At 43.6% G+C, this 17500-nt stretch overlaps 13 non-coding genes and 2 pseudogenes across 13 annotated transcripts; all 15 read right to left on the reverse strand.

Moving 5' to 3' along the window:
* Positions 1–253: 253 nt before the first annotated feature.
* Positions 254–372, reverse strand: LOC136741578 (5S ribosomal RNA). The gene has a single exon (XR_010814264.1). It is a non-coding gene; the product is annotated as a 5S ribosomal RNA (ribosomal RNA).
* Positions 373–1439: 1067 nt separating this feature from the next.
* LOC136741632 (5S ribosomal RNA) lies at positions 1440–1558 on the reverse strand. Its single transcript, XR_010814316.1, has one exon. It is a non-coding gene; the product is annotated as a 5S ribosomal RNA (ribosomal RNA).
* Positions 1559–2613: 1055 nt separating this feature from the next.
* On the reverse strand, positions 2614–2732 carry LOC136741644 (5S ribosomal RNA). Its single transcript, XR_010814328.1, has one exon. It is a non-coding gene; the product is annotated as a 5S ribosomal RNA (ribosomal RNA).
* A 1066-nt stretch (positions 2733–3798) lies between these two features.
* LOC136741655 (5S ribosomal RNA) lies at positions 3799–3917 on the reverse strand. Its single transcript, XR_010814339.1, has one exon. It is a non-coding gene; the product is annotated as a 5S ribosomal RNA (ribosomal RNA).
* A 1055-nt stretch (positions 3918–4972) lies between these two features.
* LOC136741667 (5S ribosomal RNA) lies at positions 4973–5091 on the reverse strand. The gene has a single exon (XR_010814350.1). It is a non-coding gene; the product is annotated as a 5S ribosomal RNA (ribosomal RNA).
* A 1056-nt stretch (positions 5092–6147) lies between these two features.
* Positions 6148–6266, reverse strand: LOC136741678 (5S ribosomal RNA). The gene has a single exon (XR_010814360.1). It is a non-coding gene; the product is annotated as a 5S ribosomal RNA (ribosomal RNA).
* Positions 6267–7332: 1066 nt separating this feature from the next.
* Positions 7333–7451, reverse strand: LOC136741690 (5S ribosomal RNA). Its single transcript, XR_010814370.1, has one exon. It is a non-coding gene; the product is annotated as a 5S ribosomal RNA (ribosomal RNA).
* Positions 7452–8517: 1066 nt separating this feature from the next.
* LOC136741712 (uncharacterized) lies at positions 8518–8626 on the reverse strand (annotated as a pseudogene).
* Positions 8627–9692: 1066 nt separating this feature from the next.
* Positions 9693–9811, reverse strand: LOC136741702 (5S ribosomal RNA). Its single transcript, XR_010814380.1, has one exon. It is a non-coding gene; the product is annotated as a 5S ribosomal RNA (ribosomal RNA).
* Positions 9812–10866: 1055 nt separating this feature from the next.
* On the reverse strand, positions 10867–10985 carry LOC136741505 (5S ribosomal RNA). The gene has a single exon (XR_010814195.1). It is a non-coding gene; the product is annotated as a 5S ribosomal RNA (ribosomal RNA).
* A 1066-nt stretch (positions 10986–12051) lies between these two features.
* On the reverse strand, positions 12052–12170 carry LOC136741506 (5S ribosomal RNA). Its single transcript, XR_010814196.1, has one exon. It is a non-coding gene; the product is annotated as a 5S ribosomal RNA (ribosomal RNA).
* A 1066-nt stretch (positions 12171–13236) lies between these two features.
* On the reverse strand, positions 13237–13345 carry LOC136741714 (uncharacterized; annotated as a pseudogene).
* A 1066-nt stretch (positions 13346–14411) lies between these two features.
* LOC136741713 (5S ribosomal RNA) lies at positions 14412–14530 on the reverse strand. Its single transcript, XR_010814389.1, has one exon. It is a non-coding gene; the product is annotated as a 5S ribosomal RNA (ribosomal RNA).
* Positions 14531–15585: 1055 nt separating this feature from the next.
* Positions 15586–15704, reverse strand: LOC136741507 (5S ribosomal RNA). The gene has a single exon (XR_010814197.1). It is a non-coding gene; the product is annotated as a 5S ribosomal RNA (ribosomal RNA).
* A 1066-nt stretch (positions 15705–16770) lies between these two features.
* Positions 16771–16889, reverse strand: LOC136741508 (5S ribosomal RNA). Its single transcript, XR_010814198.1, has one exon. It is a non-coding gene; the product is annotated as a 5S ribosomal RNA (ribosomal RNA).
* Between the last annotated feature and the right edge of the window lie 611 nt (positions 16890–17500).

Here is a 17500-nt window from a genome sequence, read left to right on the forward strand (position 1 = left end):
AGTTCCTTTTTGTGTTGCTGTAATTGTGTCATTTCTCGATGAGAAAGATTAGGCAACATTTAGTCACTTCTAGCCATGATGCTCAATTTATTTACGAATGTACCCTAGTTACTAGGGACCGTTTACGTTGGAGAACAAGATCTATTGTATGCCTGTGTATTTGGGGAAGTCAAATCTGAAATAATGATGAAATTGCTTGTATCCAAAGTTAAAACTCGTGATTTGTCGCCCTCTGGTGTGTAAAAGATGCAAAAGCTTACAGCACCTGGTATTCCCAGGCGGTCTCCCATCCAAGTACTGACCAGGCCCGAGCCTGCTTAGCTTCCGAGATCGGACGAGATCTGGCGTATTCAGGCTAGTATGGCCGTAAGCCGGGGAGGCTGTCCCTGACGTTCTACTTAAAGGGAAGGCAATATCCGTTTCTGCCGTTCATACTTACAGTTGAACTGTCTCTCTACTCTAAAGCCCGGGACACACCAGCGCAGCCGCAGACAGTCCCTGCTAACACGCCACGTTGTGGCAACATTGTGGCAACGTTGTGCGTTAGCTGGGGTGCCACACCAGACCGGAACTATATATTACAAAACGAACACATTCTCTTGATAAAACAGCTGTAATTGAGTGCCTGACACGCCAGTCAAGCGCAATCTTGAGAAGGTGTGCATTTCAGTAAGGATTTCAATTGACATGCAGTATGAAACTGAAAGGAGGTTGCATCACTATGATGCATAACATTGCATGTATTGTATTTTCAAGTGTGTGCATTCATCCTGTTGTCATTTTGTTTTGAAAGCAGAAGAATCATTCAACAGGTTGCTGAGACAAATGTAAACCAGTAAAACATATGAAGAGAAACAAACCTTGAATATAAGTTCAGTTGTTTAAACATTTGACAAACTATGGTGAGGGGGTAAGAAAACACACAAATCCAGCAGCTCCTGTATTTCAATACACCAGAACCCAATATTATTGGCGAGTCGGGTAGTCCATCATCACAGTTCGAGGGCAGGCATCATTTCAGTAATTTCATCCCGTTGCATTCACATCCGTGCCTTGAATGAGATTGAATGTGATCTTTGCTCTCAAGTATGTTCCCAAGTTTTACACTTTCGTGCTTTGCATGAATGGGAATGGAACCGTGTGTGTTGAATGAGGCTCCTTGTGAGCACTGAACTTTGTCCGGTGGAGTTCCTTTTTGTGTTGCTGTAATTGTGTCATTTCTCGATGAGAAAGATTAGGCAACATTTAGTCACTTCTAGCCATGATGCTCAATTTATTTACGAATGTACACTAGTTACTAGGGACCGTTTACGTTGGAGAACAAGATCTATTCTATGCCTGTGTATTTGGGGAAGTCAAATCTGAAATAATGATGAAATTGCGTGTATCCAAAGTTAAAACTCGTGATTTGTCGCCCTCTGGTGTGTAAAAGATGCAAAAGCTTACAGCACCTGGTATTCCCAGGCGGTCTCCCATCCAAGTACTGACCAGGCCCGAGCCTGCTTAGCTTCCGAGATCGGACGAGATCGGGCGTATTCAGGCTAGTATGGCCGTAAGCCAGGGAGGCTGTCCCTGACGCTCTACTTAAAGGGAAGGCAATATCCGTTTCTTCCGCTCATACTTGCAATTGAACTGTCTCTCTACTCTAAAGTCCGGGACACACCAGCGCGCCGCAGACAGTCCCTGCTAACACGAAACGTTGTGGCAACGTTGTGCGTTAGCTGGGGTGCCACACCAGACCGGAACTATATATTACAAAACGAACACATTGTCTTGATAAAACAGCTGTAATTGAGTGCCTGACACGCCAGTCAAGCGCAATCTTGAGAAGGTGTGCATTTCAGTAAGGATTTCAATTGACATGCAGTATGAAACTGAAAGGAGGTTGCATCACTATGATGCATAACATTGCATGTATTGTATTTTCAAGTGTGTGCATTCATCCTGTTGTCATTTTGTTTTGAAAGCAGAAGAATCATTCAACAGGTTGCTGAGACAAATGTAAACCAGTAAAACATATGAAGAGAAACAAACCTTGAATATAAGTTCAGTTGTTTAAACATTTGACAAACTATGGTGAGGGGGTAAGAAAACACACAAATCCAGCAGCTCCTGTATTTCAATACACCAGAACCCAATATTATTGGCGAGTCGGGTAGTCCATCATCACAGTTCGAGGGCAGGCATCATTTCAGTAATTTCATCCCGTTGCATTCACATCCGTGCCTTGAATGAGATTGAATGTGATCTTTGCTCTCAAGTATGTTCCCAAGTTTTACACTTTCGTGCTTTGCATGAATGGGAATGGAACCGTGTGTGTTGAATGAAGCTCCTTGTGAGCACTGAACTTTGTCCGGTGGAGTTCCTTTTTGTGTTGCTGTAATTGTGTCATTTCTCGATGAGAAAGATTAGGCAACATTTAGTCACTTCTAGCCATGATGCTCAATTTATTTACGAATGTACCCTAGTTACTAGGGACCGTTTACGTTGGAGAACAAGATCTATTGTATGCCTGTGTATTTGGGGAAGTCAAATCTGAAATAATGATGAAATTGCGTGTATCCAAAGTTAAAACTCGTGATTTGTCGCCCTCTGGTGTGTAAAAGATGCAAAAGCTTACAGCACCTGGTATTCCCAGGCGGTCTCCCATCCAAGTACTGACCAGGCCCGAGCCTGCTTAGCTTCCGAGATCGGACGAGATCGGGCGTATTCAGGCTAGTATGGCCGTAAGCCAGGGAGGCTGTCCCTGACGCTCTACTTAAAGGGAAGGCAATATCCGTTTCTGCCGTTCATACTTACAGTTGAACTGTCTCTCTACTCTAAAGCCCGGGACACACCAGCGCGCCGCAGACAGTCCCTGCTAACACGCCACGTTGTGGCAACATTGTGGCAACGTTGTGCGTTAGCTGGGGTGCCACACCAGACCGGAACTATATATTACAAAACGAACACATTCTCTTGATAAAACAGCTGTAATTGAGTGCCTGACACGCCAGTCAAGCGCAATCTTGAGAAGGTGTGCATTTCAGTAAGGATTTCTATTGACATGCAGTATGAAACTGAAAGGAGGTTGCATCACTATGATGCATAACATTGCATGTATTGTATTTTCAAGTGTGTGCATTCATCCTGTTGTCATTTTGTTTTGAAAGCAGAAGAATCATTCAACAGGTTGCTGAGACAAATGTAAACCAGTAAAACATATGAAGAGAAACAAACCTTGAATATAAGTTCAGTTGTTTAAACATTTGACAAACTATGGTGAGGGGGTAAGAAAACACACAAATCCAGCAGCTCCTGTATTTCAATACACCAGAACCCAATATTATTGGCGAGTCGGGTAGTCCATCATCACAGTTCGAGGGCAGGCATCATTTCAGTAATTTCATCCCGTTGCATTCACATCCGTGCCTTGAATGAGATTGAATGTGATCTTTGCTCTCAAGTATGTTCCCAAGTTTTACACTTTCGTGCTTTGCATGAATGGGAATGGAACCGTGTGTGTTGAATGAGGCTCCTTGTGAGCACTGAACTTTGTCCGGTGGAGTTCCTTTTTGTGTTGCTGTAATTGTGTCATTTCTCGATGAGAAAGATTAGGCAACATTTAGTCACTTCTAGCCATGATGCTCAATTTATTTACGAATGTACCCTAGTTACTAGGGACCGTTTACGTTGGAGAACAAGATCTATTGTATGCCTGTGTATTTGGGGAAGTCAAATCTGAAATAATGATGAAATTGCGTGTATCCAAAGTTAAAACTCGTGATTTGTCGCCCTCTGGTGTGTAAAAGATGCAAAAGCTTACAGCACCTGGTATTCCCAGGCGGTCTCCCATCCAAGTACTGACCAGGCCCGAGCCTGCTTAGCTTCCGAGATCGGACGAGATCGGGCGTATTCAGGCTAGTATGGCCGTAAGCCAGGGAGGCTGTCCCTGACGCTCTACTTAAAGGGAAGGCAATATCCGTTTCTGCCGCTCATACTTGCAGTTGAACTCTCTCTCTACTCTAAAGTCCGGGACACACCAGCGCGCCGCAGACAGTCCCTGCTAACACGAAACGTTGTGGCAACGTTGTGCGTTAGCTGGGGTGCCACACCAGACCGGAACTATATATTACAAAACGAACATATTGTCTTGATAATACAGCTGTAATTGAGTGCCTGACACGCCAGTCAAGCGCAATCTTGAGAAGGTGTGCATTTCAGTAAGGATTTCAATTGACATGCAGTATGAAACTGAAAGGAGGTTGCATCACTATGATGCATAACATTGCATGTATTGTATTTTCAAGTGTGTGCATTCATCCTGTTGTCATTTTGTTTTGAAAGCAGAAGAATCATTCAACAGGTTGCTGAGACAAATGTAAACCAGTAAAACATATGAAGAGAAACAAACCTTGAATATAAGTTCAGTTGTTTAAACATTTGACAAACTATGGTGAGGGGGTAAGAAAACACACAAATCCAGCAGCTCCTGTATTTCAATACACCAGAACCCAATATTATTGGCGAGTCGGGTAGTCCATCATCACAGTTCGAGGGCAGGCATCATTTCAGTAATTTCATCCCGTTGCATTCACATCCGTGCCTTGAATGAGATTGAATGTGATCTTTGCTCTCAAGTATGTTCCCAAGTTTTACACTTTCGTGCTTTGCATGAATGGGAATGGAACCGTGTGTGTTGAATGAGGCTCCTTGTGAGCACTGATCTTTGTCCGGTGGAGTTCCTTTTTGTGTTGCTGTAATTGTGTCATTTCTCGATGAGAAAGATTAGGCAACATTTAGTCACTTCTAGCCATGATGCTCAATTTATTTACGAATGTACCCTAGTTACTAGGGACCGTTTACGTTGGAGAACAAGATCTATTGTATGCCTGTGTATTTGGGGAAGTCAAATCTGAAATAATGATGAAATTGCGTGTATCCAAAGTTAAAACTCGTGATTTGTCGCGCTCTGGTGTGTAAAAGATGCAAAAGCTTACAGCACCTGGTATTCCCAGGCGGTCTCCCATCCAAGTACTGACCAGGCCCGAGCCTGCTTAGCTTCCGAGATCGGACGAGATCGGGCGTATTCAGGCTAGTATGGCCGTAAGCCAGGGAGGCTGTCCCTGACGCTCTACTTAAAGGGAAGGCAATATCCGTTTCTGCCGTTCATACTTACAGTTGAACTGTCTCTCTACTCTAAAGCCCGGGACACACCAGCGCGCCGCAGACAGTCCCTGCTAACACGAAACGTTGTGGCAACGTTGTGCGTTAGCTGGGGTGCCACACCAGACCGGAACTATATTTTACAAAACGAACACATTTGTCTTGATAAAACAGCTGTAATTGAGTGCCTGACACGCCAGTCAAGCGCAATCTTGAGAAGGTGTGCATTTCAGTAAGGATTTCAATTGACATGCAGTATGAAACTGAAAGGAGGTTGCATCACTATGATGCATAACATTGCATGTATTGTATTTTCAAGTGTGTGCATTCATCCTGTTGTCATTTTGTTTTGAAAGCAGAAGAATCATTCAACAGGTTGCTGAGACAAATGTAAACCAGTAAAACATATGAAGAGAAACAAACCTTGAATATAAGTTCAGTTGTTTAAACATTTGACAAACTATGGTGAGGGGGTAAGAAAACACACAAATCCAGCAGCTCCTGTATTTCAATACACCAGAACCCAATATTATTGGCGAGTCGGGTAGTCCATCATCACAGTTCGAGGGCAGGCATCATTTCAGTAATTTCATCCCGTTGCATTCACATCCGTGCCTTGAATGAGATTGAATGTGATCTTTGCTCTCAAGTATGTTCCCAAGTTTTACACTTTCGTGCTTTGCATGAATGGGAATGGAACCGTGTGTGTTGAATGAGGCTCCTTGTGAGCACTGATCTTTGTCCGGTGGAGTTCCTTTTTGTGTTGCTGTAATTGTGTCATTTCTCGATGAGAAAGATTAGGCAACATTTAGTCACTTCTAGCCATGATGCTCAATTTATTTACGAATGTACCCTATTTACTAGGGACCGTTTACGTTGGAGAACAAGATCTATTGTATGCCTGTGTATTTGGGGAAGTCAAATCTGAAATAATGATGAAATTGCGTGTATCCAAAGTTAAAACTCGTGATTTGTCGCGCTCTGGTGTGTAAAAGATGCAAAAGCTTACAGCACCTGGTATTCCCAGGCGGTCTCCCATCCAAGTACTGACCAGGCCCGAGCCTGCTTAGCTTCCGAGATCGGACGAGATCGGGCGTATTCAGGCTAGTATGGCCGTAAGCCAGGGAGGCTGTCCCTGACGCTCTACTTAAAGGGAAGGCAATATCCGTTTCTGCCGTTCATACTTACAGTTGAACTGTCTCTCTACTCTAAAGCCCGGGACACACCAGCGCGCCGCAGACAGTCCCTGCTAACACGCCACGTTGTGGCAACATTGTGGCAACGTTGTGCGTTAGCTGGGGTGCCACACCAGACCGGAACTATATATTACAAAACGAACACATTGTCTTGATAATACAGCTGTAATTGAGTGCCTGACACGCCAGTCAAGCTCAATCTTGAGAAGGTGTGCATTTCAATAAGGATTTCAATTGACATACAGTATGAAACTGAAAGGAGGTTGCATCACTATGATGCATAACATTGCATGTATTGTATTTTCAAGTGTGTGCATTCATCCTGTTGTCATTTTGTTTTGAAAGCAGAAGAATCATTCAACAGGTTGCTGAGACAAATGTAAACCAGTAAAACATATGAAGAGAAACAAACCTTGAATATAAGTTCAGTTGTTTAAACATTTGACAAACTATGGTGAGGGGGTAAGAAAACACACAAATCGAGCAGCTCCTGTATTTCAATACACCAGAACCCAATATTATTGGCGAGTCGGGTAGTCCATCATCACAGTTCGAGGGCAGGCATCTTTTCAGTAATTTCATCCCGTTGCATTCACATCCGTGCCTTGAATGAGATTGAATGTGATCTTTGCTCTCAAGTATGTTCCCAAGTTTTACACTTTCGTGCTTTGCATGAATGGGAATGGAACCGTGTGTGTTGAATGAGGCTCCTTGTGAGCACTGATCTTTGTCCGGTGGAGTTCCTTTTTGTGTTGCTGTAATTGTGTCATTTCTCGATGAGAAAGATTAGGCAACATTTAGTCACTTCTAGCCATGATGCTCAATTTATTTACGAATGTACCCTAGTTACTAGGGACCGTTTACGTTGGAGAACAAGATCTATTGTATGCCTGTGTATTTGGGGAAGTCAAATCTGAAATAATGATGAAATTGCGTGTATCCAAAGTTAAAACTCGTGATTTGTCGCCCTCTGGTGTGTAAAAGATGCAAAAGCTTACAGCACCTGGTATTCCCAGGCGGTCTCCCATCCAAGTACTGACCAGGCCCGAGCCTGCTTAGCTTCCGAGATCGGACGAGATCGGGCGTATTCAGGCTAGTATGGCCGTAAGCCTATGAGGCTGTCCCTGACGCTCTACTTAAAGGGAAGGCAATATCCGTTTCTGCCGTTCATACTTACAGTTGAACTGTCTCTCTACTCTAAAGCCCGGGACACACCAGCGCGCCGCAGACAGTCCCTGCTAACACGCCACGTTGTGGCAACATTGTGGCAACGTTGTGCGTTAGCTGGGGTGCCACACCAGACCGGAACTATATATTACAAAACGAACACATTCTCTTGATAAAACAGCTGTAATTGAGTGCCTGACACGCCAGTCAAGCGCAATCTTGAGAAGGTGTGCATTTCAGTAAGGATTTCTATTGACATGCAGTATGAAACTGAAAGGAGGTTGCATCACTATGATGCATAACATTGCATGTATTGTATTTTCAAGTGTGTGCATTCATCCTGTTGTCATTTTGTTTTGAAAGCAGAAGAATCATTCAACAGGTTGCTGAGACAAATGTAAACCAGTAAAACATATGAAGAGAAACAAACCTTGAATATAAGTTCAGTTGTTTAAACATTTGACAAACTATGGTGAGGGGGTAAGAAAACACACAAATCCAGCAGCTCCTGTATTTCAATACACCAGAACCCAATATTATTGGCGAGTCGGGTAGTCCATCATCACAGTTCGAGGGCAGGCATCATTTCAGTAATTTCATCCCGTTGCATTCACATCCGTGCCTTGAATGAGATTGAATGTGATCTTTGCTCTCAAGTATGTTCCCAAGTTTTACACTTTCGTGCTTTGCATGAATGGGAATGGAACCGTGTGTGTTGAATGAGGCTCCTTGTGAGCACTGAACTTTGTCCGGTGGAGTTCCTTTTTGTGTTGCTGTAATTGTGTCATTTCTCGATGAGAAAGATTAGGCAACATTTAGTCACTTCTAGCCATGATGCTCAATTTATTTACGAATGTACCCTAGTTACTAGGGACCGTTTACGTTGGAGAACAAGATCTATTGTATGCCTGTGTATTTGGGGAAGTCAAATCTGAAATAATGATGAAATTGCGTGTATCCAAAGTTAAAACTCGTGATTTGTCGCCCTCTGGTGTGTAAAAGATGCAAAAGCTTACAGCACCTGGTATTCCCAGGCGGTCTCCCATCCAAGTACTGACCAGGCCCGAGCCTGCTTAGCTTCCGAGATCGGGCGTATTCAGGCTAGTATGGCCGTAAGCCAGGGAGGCTGTCCCTGACGCTCTACTTAAAGGGAAGGCAATATCCGTTTCTGCCGCTCATACTTACAGTTGAACTGTCTCTCTACTCTAAAGCCCGGGACACACCAGCGCGCCGCAGACAGTCCCTGCTAACACGCCACGTTGTGGCAACATTGTGGCAACGTTGTGCGTTAGCTGGGGTGCCACACCAGACCGGAACTATATATTACAAAACGAACACATTCTCTTGATAAAACAGCTGTAATTGAGTGCCTGACACGCCAGTCAAGCGCAATCTTGAGAAGGTGTGCATTTCAGTAAGGATTTCTATTGACATGCAGTATGAGACTGAAAGGAGGTTGCATCACTATGATGCATAACATTGCATGTATTGTATTTTCAAGTGTGTGCATTCATCCTGTTGTCATTTTGTTTTGAAAGCAGAAGAATCATTCAACAGGTTGCTGAGACAAATGTAAACCAGTAAAACATATGAAGAGAAACAAACCTTGAATATAAGTTCAGTTGTTTAAACATTTGACAAACTATGGTGAGGGGGTAAGAAAACACACAAATCCAGCAGCTCCTGTATTTCAATACACCAGAACCCAATATTATTGGCGAGTCGGGTAGTCCATCATCACAGTTCGAGGGCAGGCATCATTTCAGTAATTTCATCCCGTTGCATTCACATCCGTGCCTTGAATGAGATTGAATGTGATCTTTGCTCTCAAGTATGTTCCCAAGTTTTACACTTTCGTGCTTTGCATGAATGGGAATGGAACCGTGTGTGTTGAATGAGGCTCCTTGTGAGCACTGAACTTTGTCCGGTGGAGTTCCTTTTTGTGTTGCTGTAATTGTGTCATTTCTCGATGAGAAAGATTAGGCAACATTTAGTCACTTCTAGCCATGATGCTCAATTTATTTACGAATGTACCCTAGTTACTAGGGACCGTTTACGTTGGAGAACAAGATCTATTGTATGCCTGTGTATTTGGGGAAGTCAAATCTGAAATAATGATGAAATTGCGTGTATCCAAAGTTAAAACTCGTGATTTGTCGCCCTCTGGTGTGTAAAAGATGCAAAAGCTTACAGCACCTGGTATTCCCAGGCGGTCTCCCATCCAAGTACTGACCAGGCCCGAGCCTGCTTAGCTTCCGAGATCGGACGAGATCGGGCGTATTCAGGCTAGTATGGCCGTAAGCCAGGGAGGCTGTCCCTGACGCTCTACTTAAAGGGAAGGCAATATCCGTTTCTGCCGCTCATACTTGCAGTTGAACTCTCTCTCTACTCTAAAGTCCGGGACACACCAGCGCGCCGCAGACAGTCCCTGCTAACACGAAACGTTGTGGCAACGTTGTGCGTTAGCTGGGGTGCCACACCAGACCGGAACTATATATTACAAAACGAACATATTGTCTTGATAATACAGCTGTAATTGAGTGCCTGACACGCCAGTCAAGCGCAATCTTGAGAAGGTGTGCATTTCAGTAAGGATTTCAATTGACATGCAGTATGAAACTGAAAGGAGGTTGCATCACTATGATGCATAACATTGCATGTATTGTATTTTCAAGTGTGTGCATTCATCCTGTTGTCATTTTGTTTTGAAAGCAGAAGAATCATTCAACAGGTTGCTGAGACAAATGTAAACCAGTAAAACATATGAAGAGAAACAAACCTTGAATATAAGTTCAGTTGTTTAAACATTTGACAAACTATGGTGAGGGGGTAAGAAAACACACAAATCCAGCAGCTCCTGTATTTCAATACACCAGAACCCAATATTATTGGCGAGTCGGGTAGTCCATCATCACAGTTCGAGGGCAGGCATCATTTCAGTAATTTCATCCCGTTGCATTCACATCCGTGCCTTGAATGAGATTGAATGTGATCTTTGCTCTCAAGTATGTTCCCAAGTTTTACACTTTCGTGCTTTGCATGAATGGGAATGGAACCGTGTGTGTTGAATGAGGCTCCTTGTGAGCACTGATCTTTGTCCGGTGGAGTTCCTTTTTGTGTTGCTGTAATTGTGTCATTTCTCGATGAGAAAGATTAGGCAACATTTAGTCACTTCTAGCCATGATGCTCAATTTATTTACGAATGTACCCTATTTACTAGGGACCGTTTACGTTGGAGAACAAGATCTATTGTATGCCTGTGTATTTGGGGAAGTCAAATCTGAAATAATGATGAAATTGCGTGTATCCAAAGTTAAAACTCGTGATTTGTCGCCCTCTGGTGTGTAAAAGATGCAAAAGCTTACAGCACCTGGTATTCCCAGGCGGTCTCCCATGCAAGTACTGACCAGGCCCGAGCCTGCTTAGCTTCCGAGATCGGACGAGATCGGGCGTATTCAGGCTAGTATGGCCGTAAGCCAGGAATGCTGTCCCTGACGCTCTACTTAAAGGGAAGGCAATATCCGTTTCTGCCGTTCATACTTACAGTTGAACTGTCTCTCTACTCTAAAGCCCGGGACACACCAGCGCGCCGCAGACAGTCCCTGCTAAGACGCCACGTTGTGGCAACATTGTGGCAACGTTGTGCGTTAGCTGGGGTGCCACACCAGACCGGAACTATATTTTACAAAACGAACACATTGTCTTGATAATACAGCTGTAATTGAGTGCCTGACATGCCAGTCAAGCGCAATCTTGAGAAGGTGTGCATTTCAGTAAGGATTTCAATTGACATGCAGTATGAAACTGAAAGGAGGTTGCATCACTATGATGCATAACATTGCATGTATTGTATTTTCAAGTGTGTGCATTCATCCTGTTGTCATTTTGTTTTGAAAGCAGAAGAATCATTCAACAGGTTGCTGAGACAAATGTAAACCAGTAAAACATATGAAGAGAAACAAACCTTGAATATAAGTTCAGTTGTTTAAACATTTGACAAACTATGGTGAGGGGGTAAGAAAACACACAAATCCAGCAGCTCCTGTATTTCAATACACCAGAACCCAATATTATTGGCGAGTCGGGTAGTCCATCATCACAGTTCGAGGGCAGGCATCATTTCAGTAATTTCATCCCGTTGCATTCACATCCGTGCCTTGAATGAGATTGAATGTGATCTTTGCTCTCAAGTATGTTCCCAAGTTTTACACTTTCGTGCTTTGCATGAATGGGAATGGAACCGTGTGAGTTGAATGAGGCTCCTTGTGAGCACTGAACTTTGTCCGGTGGAGTTCCTTTTTGTGTTGCTGTAATTGTGTCATTTCTCGATGAGAAAGATTAGGCAACATTTAGTAACTTCTAGCCATGATGCTCAATTTATTTACGAATGTACCCTAGTTACTAGGGACCGTTTACGTTGGAGAACAAGATCTATTGTATGCCTGTGTATTTGGGGAAGTCAAATCTGAAATAATGATGAAATTGCGTGTATCCAAAGTTAAAACTCGTGATTTGTCGCCCTCTGGTGTGTAAAAGATGCAAAAGCTTACAGCACCTGGTATTCCCAGGCGGTCTCCCATGCAAGTACTGACCAGGCCCGAGCCTGCTTAGCTTCCGAGATCGGACGAGATCGGGCGTATTCAGGCTAGTATGGCCGTAAGCCAGGAATGCTGTCCCTGACGCTCTACTTAAAGGGAAGGCAATATCCGTTTCTGCCGTTCATACTTACAGTTGAACTGTCTCTCTACTCTAAAGCCCGGGACACACCAGCGCGCCGCAGACAGTCCCTGCTAACACGCCACGTTGTGGCAACATTGTGGCAACGTTGTGCGTTAGCTGGGGTGCCACACCAGACCGGAACTATATATTACAAAACGAACACATTCTCTTGATAAAACAGCTGTAATTGAGTGCCTGACACGCCAGTCAAGCGCAATCTTGAGAAGGTGTGCATTTCAGTAAGGATTTCTATTGACATGCAGTATGAAACTGAAAGGAGGTTGCATCACTATGATGCATAACATTGCATGTATTGTATTTTCAAGTGTGTGCATTCATCCTGTTGTCATTTTGTTTTGAAAGCAGAAGAATCATTCAACAGGTTGCTGAGACAAATGTAAACCAGTAAAACATATGAAGAGAAACAAACCTTGAATATAAGTTCAGTTGTTTAAACATTTGACAAACTATGGTGAGGGGGTAAGAAAACACACAAATCCAGCAGCTCCTGTATTTCAATACACCAGAACCCAATATTATTGGCGAGTCGGGTAGTCCATCATCACAGTTCGAGGGCAGGCATCATTTCAGTAATTTCATCCCGTTGCATTCACATCCGTGCCTTGAATGAGATTGAATGTGATCTTTGCTCTCAAGTATGTTCCCAAGTTTTACACTTTCGTGCTTTGCATGAATGGGAATGGAACCGTGTGTGTTGAATGAGGCTCCTTGTGAGCACTGAACTTTGTCCGGTGGAGTTCCTTTTTGTGTTGCTGTAATTGTGTCATTTCTCGATGAGAAAGATTAGGCAACATTTAGTCACTTCTAGCCATGATGCTCAATTTATTTACGAATGTACCCTAGTTACTAGGGACCGTTTACGTTGGAGAACAAGATCTATTGTATGCCTGTGTATTTGGGGAAGTCAAATCTGAAATAATGATGAAATTGCGTGTATCCAAAGTTAAAACTCGTGATTTGTCGCCCTCTGGTGTGTAAAAGATGCAAAAGCTTACAGCACCTGGTATTCCCAGGCGGTCTCCCATCCAAGTACTGACCAGGCCCGAGCCTGCTTAGCTTCCGAGATCGGGCGTATTCAGGCTAGTATGGCCGTAAGCCAGGGAGGCTGTCCCTGACGCTCTACTTAAAGGGAAGGCAATATCCGTTTCTGCCGCTCATACTTACAGTTGAACTGTCTCTCTACTCTAAAGCCCGGGACACACCAGCGCGCCGCAGACAGTCCCTGCTAACACGCCACGTTGTGGCAACATTGTGGCAACGTTGTGCGTTAGCTGGGGTGCCACACCAGACCGGAACTATATATTACAAAACGAACACATTCTCTTGATAAAACAGCTGTAATTGAGTGCCTGACACGCCAGTCAAGCGCAATCTTGAGAAGGTGTGCATTTCAGTAAGGATTTCTATTGACATGCAGTATGAGACTGAAAGGAGGTTGCATCACTATGATGCATAACATTGCATGTATTGTATTTTCAAGTGTGTGCATTCATCCTGTTGTCATTTTGTTTTGAAAGCAGAAGAATCATTCAACAGGTTGCTGAGACAAATGTAAACCAGTAAAACATATGAAGAGAAACAAACCTTGAATATAAGTTCAGTTGTTTAAACATTTGACAAACTATGGTGAGGGGGTAAGAAAACACACAAATCCAGCAGCTCCTGTATTTCAATACACCAGAACCCAATATTATTGGCGAGTCGGGTAGTCCATCATCACAGTTCGAGGGCAGGCATCATTTCAGTAATTTCATCCCGTTGCATTCACATCCGTGCCTTGAATGAGATTGAATGTGATCTTTGCTCTCAAGTATGTTCCCAAGTTTTACACTTTCGTGCTTTGCATGAATGGGAATGGAACCGTGTGTGTTGAATGAGGCTCCTTGTGAGCACTGAACTTTGTCCGGTGGAGTTCCTTTTTGTGTTGCTGTAATTGTGTCATTTCTCGATGAGAAAGATTAGGCAACATTTAGTCACTTCTAGCCATGATGCTCAATTTATTTACGAATGTACCCTAGTTACTAGGGACCGTTTACGTTGGAGAACAAGATCTATTGTATGCCTGTGTATTTGGGGAAGTCAAATCTGAAATAATGATGAAATTGCGTGTATCCAAAGTTAAAACTCGTGATTTGTCGCCCTCTGGTGTGTAAAAGATGCAAAAGCTTACAGCACCTGGTATTCCCAGGCGGTCTCCCATCCAAGTACTGACCAGGCCCGAGCCTGCTTAGCTTCCGAGATCGGACGAGATCGGGCGTATTCAGGCTAGTATGGCCGTAAGCCAGGGAGGCTGTCCCTGACGCTCTACTTAAAGGGAAGGCAATATCCGTTTCTGCCGCTCATACTTGCAGTTGAACTCTCTCTCTACTCTAAAGTCCGGGACACACCAGCGCGCCGCAGACAGTCCCTGCTAACACGAAACGTTGTGGCAACGTTGTGCGTTAGCTGGGGTGCCACACCAGACCGGAACTATATATTACAAAACGAACATATTGTCTTGATAATACAGCTGTAATTGAGTGCCTGACACGCCAGTCAAGCGCAATCTTGAGAAGGTGTGCATTTCAGTAAGGATTTCAATTGACATGCAGTATGAAACTGAAAGGAGGTTGCATCACTATGATGCATAACATTGCATGTATTGTATTTTCAAGTGTGTGCATTCATCCTGTTGTCATTTTGTTTTGAAAGCAGAAGAATCATTCAACAGGTTGCTGAGACAAATGTAAACCAGTAAAACATATGAAGAGAAACAAACCTTGAATATAAGTTCAGTTGTTTAAACATTTGACAAACTATGGTGAGGGGGTAAGAAAACACACAAATCCAGCAGCTCCTGTATTTCAATACACCAGAACCCAATATTATTGGCGAGTCGGGTAGTCCATCATCACAGTTCGAGGGCAGGCATCATTTCAGTAATTTCATCCCGTTGCATTCACATCCGTGCCTTGAATGAGATTGAATGTGATCTTTGCTCTCAAGTATGTTCCCAAGTTTTACACTTTCGTGCTTTGCATGAATGGGAATGGAACCGTGTGTGTTGAATGAGGCTCCTTGTGAGCACTGATCTTTGTCCGGTGGAGTTCCTTTTTGTGTTGCTGTAATTGTGTCATTTCTCGATGAGAAAGATTAGGCAACATTTAGTCACTTCTAGCCATGATGCTCAATTTATTTACGAATGTACCCTATTTACTAGGGACCGTTTACGTTGGAGAACAAGATCTATTGTATGCCTGTGTATTTGGGGAAGTCAAATCTGAAATAATGATGAAATTGCGTGTATCCAAAGTTAAAACTCGTGATTTGTCGCCCTCTGGTGTGTAAAAGATGCAAAAGCTTACAGCACCTGGTATTCCCAGGCGGTCTCCCATGCAAGTACTGACCAGGCCCGAGCCTGCTTAGCTTCCGAGATCGGACGAGATCGGGCGTATTCAGGCTAGTATGGCCGTAAGCCAGGAATGCTGTCCCTGACGCTCTACTTAAAGGGAAGGCAATATCCGTTTCTGCCGTTCATACTTACAGTTGAACTGTCTCTCTACTCTAAAGCCCGGGACACACCAGCGCGCCGCAGACAGTCCCTGCTAAGACGCCACGTTGTGGCAACATTGTGGCAACGTTGTGCGTTAGCTGGGGTGCCACACCAGACCGGAACTATATTTTACAAAACGAACACATTGTCTTGATAATACAGCTGTAATTGAGTGCCTGACATGCCAGTCAAGCGCAATCTTGAGAAGGTGTGCATTTCAGTAAGGATTTCAATTGACATGCAGTATGAAACTGAAAGGAGGTTGCATCACTATGATGCATAACATTGCATGTATTGTATTTTCAAGTGTGTGCATTCATCCTGTTGTCATTTTGTTTTGAAAGCAGAAGAATCATTCAACAGGTTGCTGAGACAAATGTAAACCAGTAAAACATATGAAGAGAAACAAACCTTGAATATAAGTTCAGTTGTTTAAACATTTGACAAACTATGGTGAGGGGGTAAGAAAACACACAAATCCAGCAGCTCCTGTATTTCAATACACCAGAACCCAATATTATTGGCGAGTCGGGTAGTCCATCATCACAGTTCGAGGGCAGGCATCATTTCAGTAATTTCATCCCGTTGCATTCACATCCGTGCCTTGAATGAGATTGAATGTGATCTTTGCTCTCAAGTATGTTCCCAAGTTTTACACTTTCGTGCTTTGCATGAATGGGAATGGAACCGTGTGAGTTGAATGAGGCTCCTTGTGAGCACTGAACTTTGTCCGGTGGAGTTCCTTTTTGTGTTGCTGTAATTGTGTCATTTCTCGATGAGAAAGATTAGGCAACATTTAGTAACTTCTAGCCATGATGCTCAATTTATTTACGAATGTACCCTAGTTACTAGGGACCGTTTACGTTGGAGAACAAGATCTATTGTATGCCTGTGTATTTGGGGAAGTCAAATCTGAAATAATGATGAAATTGCGTGTATCCAAAGTTAAAACTCGTGATTTGTCGCCCTCTGGTGTGTAAAAGATGCAAAAGCTTACAGCACCTGGTATTCCCAGGCGGTCTCCCATGCAAGTACTGACCAGGCCCGAGCCTGCTTAGCTTCCGAGATCGGACGAGATCGGGCGTATTCAGGCTAGTATGGCCGTAAGCCAGGAATGCTGTCCCTGACGCTCTACTTAAAGGGAAGGCAATATCCGTTTCTGCCGTTCATACTTACAGTTGAACTGTCTCTCTACTCTAAAGCCCGGGACACACCAGCGCGCCGCAGACAGTCCCTGCTAAGACGCCACGTTGTGGCAACATTGTGGCAACGTTGTGCGTTAGCTGGGGTGCCACACCAGACCGGAACTATATTTTACAAAACGAACACATTGTCTTGATAATACAGCTGTAATTGAGTGCCTGACATGCCAGTCAAGCGCAATCTTGAGAAGGTGTGCATTTCAGTAAGGATTTCAATTGACATGCAGTATGAAACTGAAAGGAGGTTGCATCACTATGATGCATAACATTGCATGTATTGTATTTTCAAGTGTGTGCATTCATCCTGTTGTCATTTTGTTTTGAAAGCAGAAGAATCATTCAACAGGTTGCTGAGACAAATGTAAACCAGTAAAACATATGAAGAGAAACAAACCTTGAATATAAGTTCAGTTGTTTAAACATTTGACAAACTATGGTGAGGGGGTAAGAAAACACACAAATCCAGCAGCTCCTGTATTTCAATACACCAGAACCCAATATTATTGGCGAGTCGGGTA

This window comes from Amia ocellicauda, unplaced genomic scaffold (genome assembly GCF_036373705.1).
Source record: "Amia ocellicauda isolate fAmiCal2 unplaced genomic scaffold, fAmiCal2.hap1 HAP1_SCAFFOLD_68, whole genome shotgun sequence".
Taxonomy (NCBI): domain Eukaryota; kingdom Metazoa; phylum Chordata; class Actinopteri; order Amiiformes; family Amiidae; genus Amia; species Amia ocellicauda.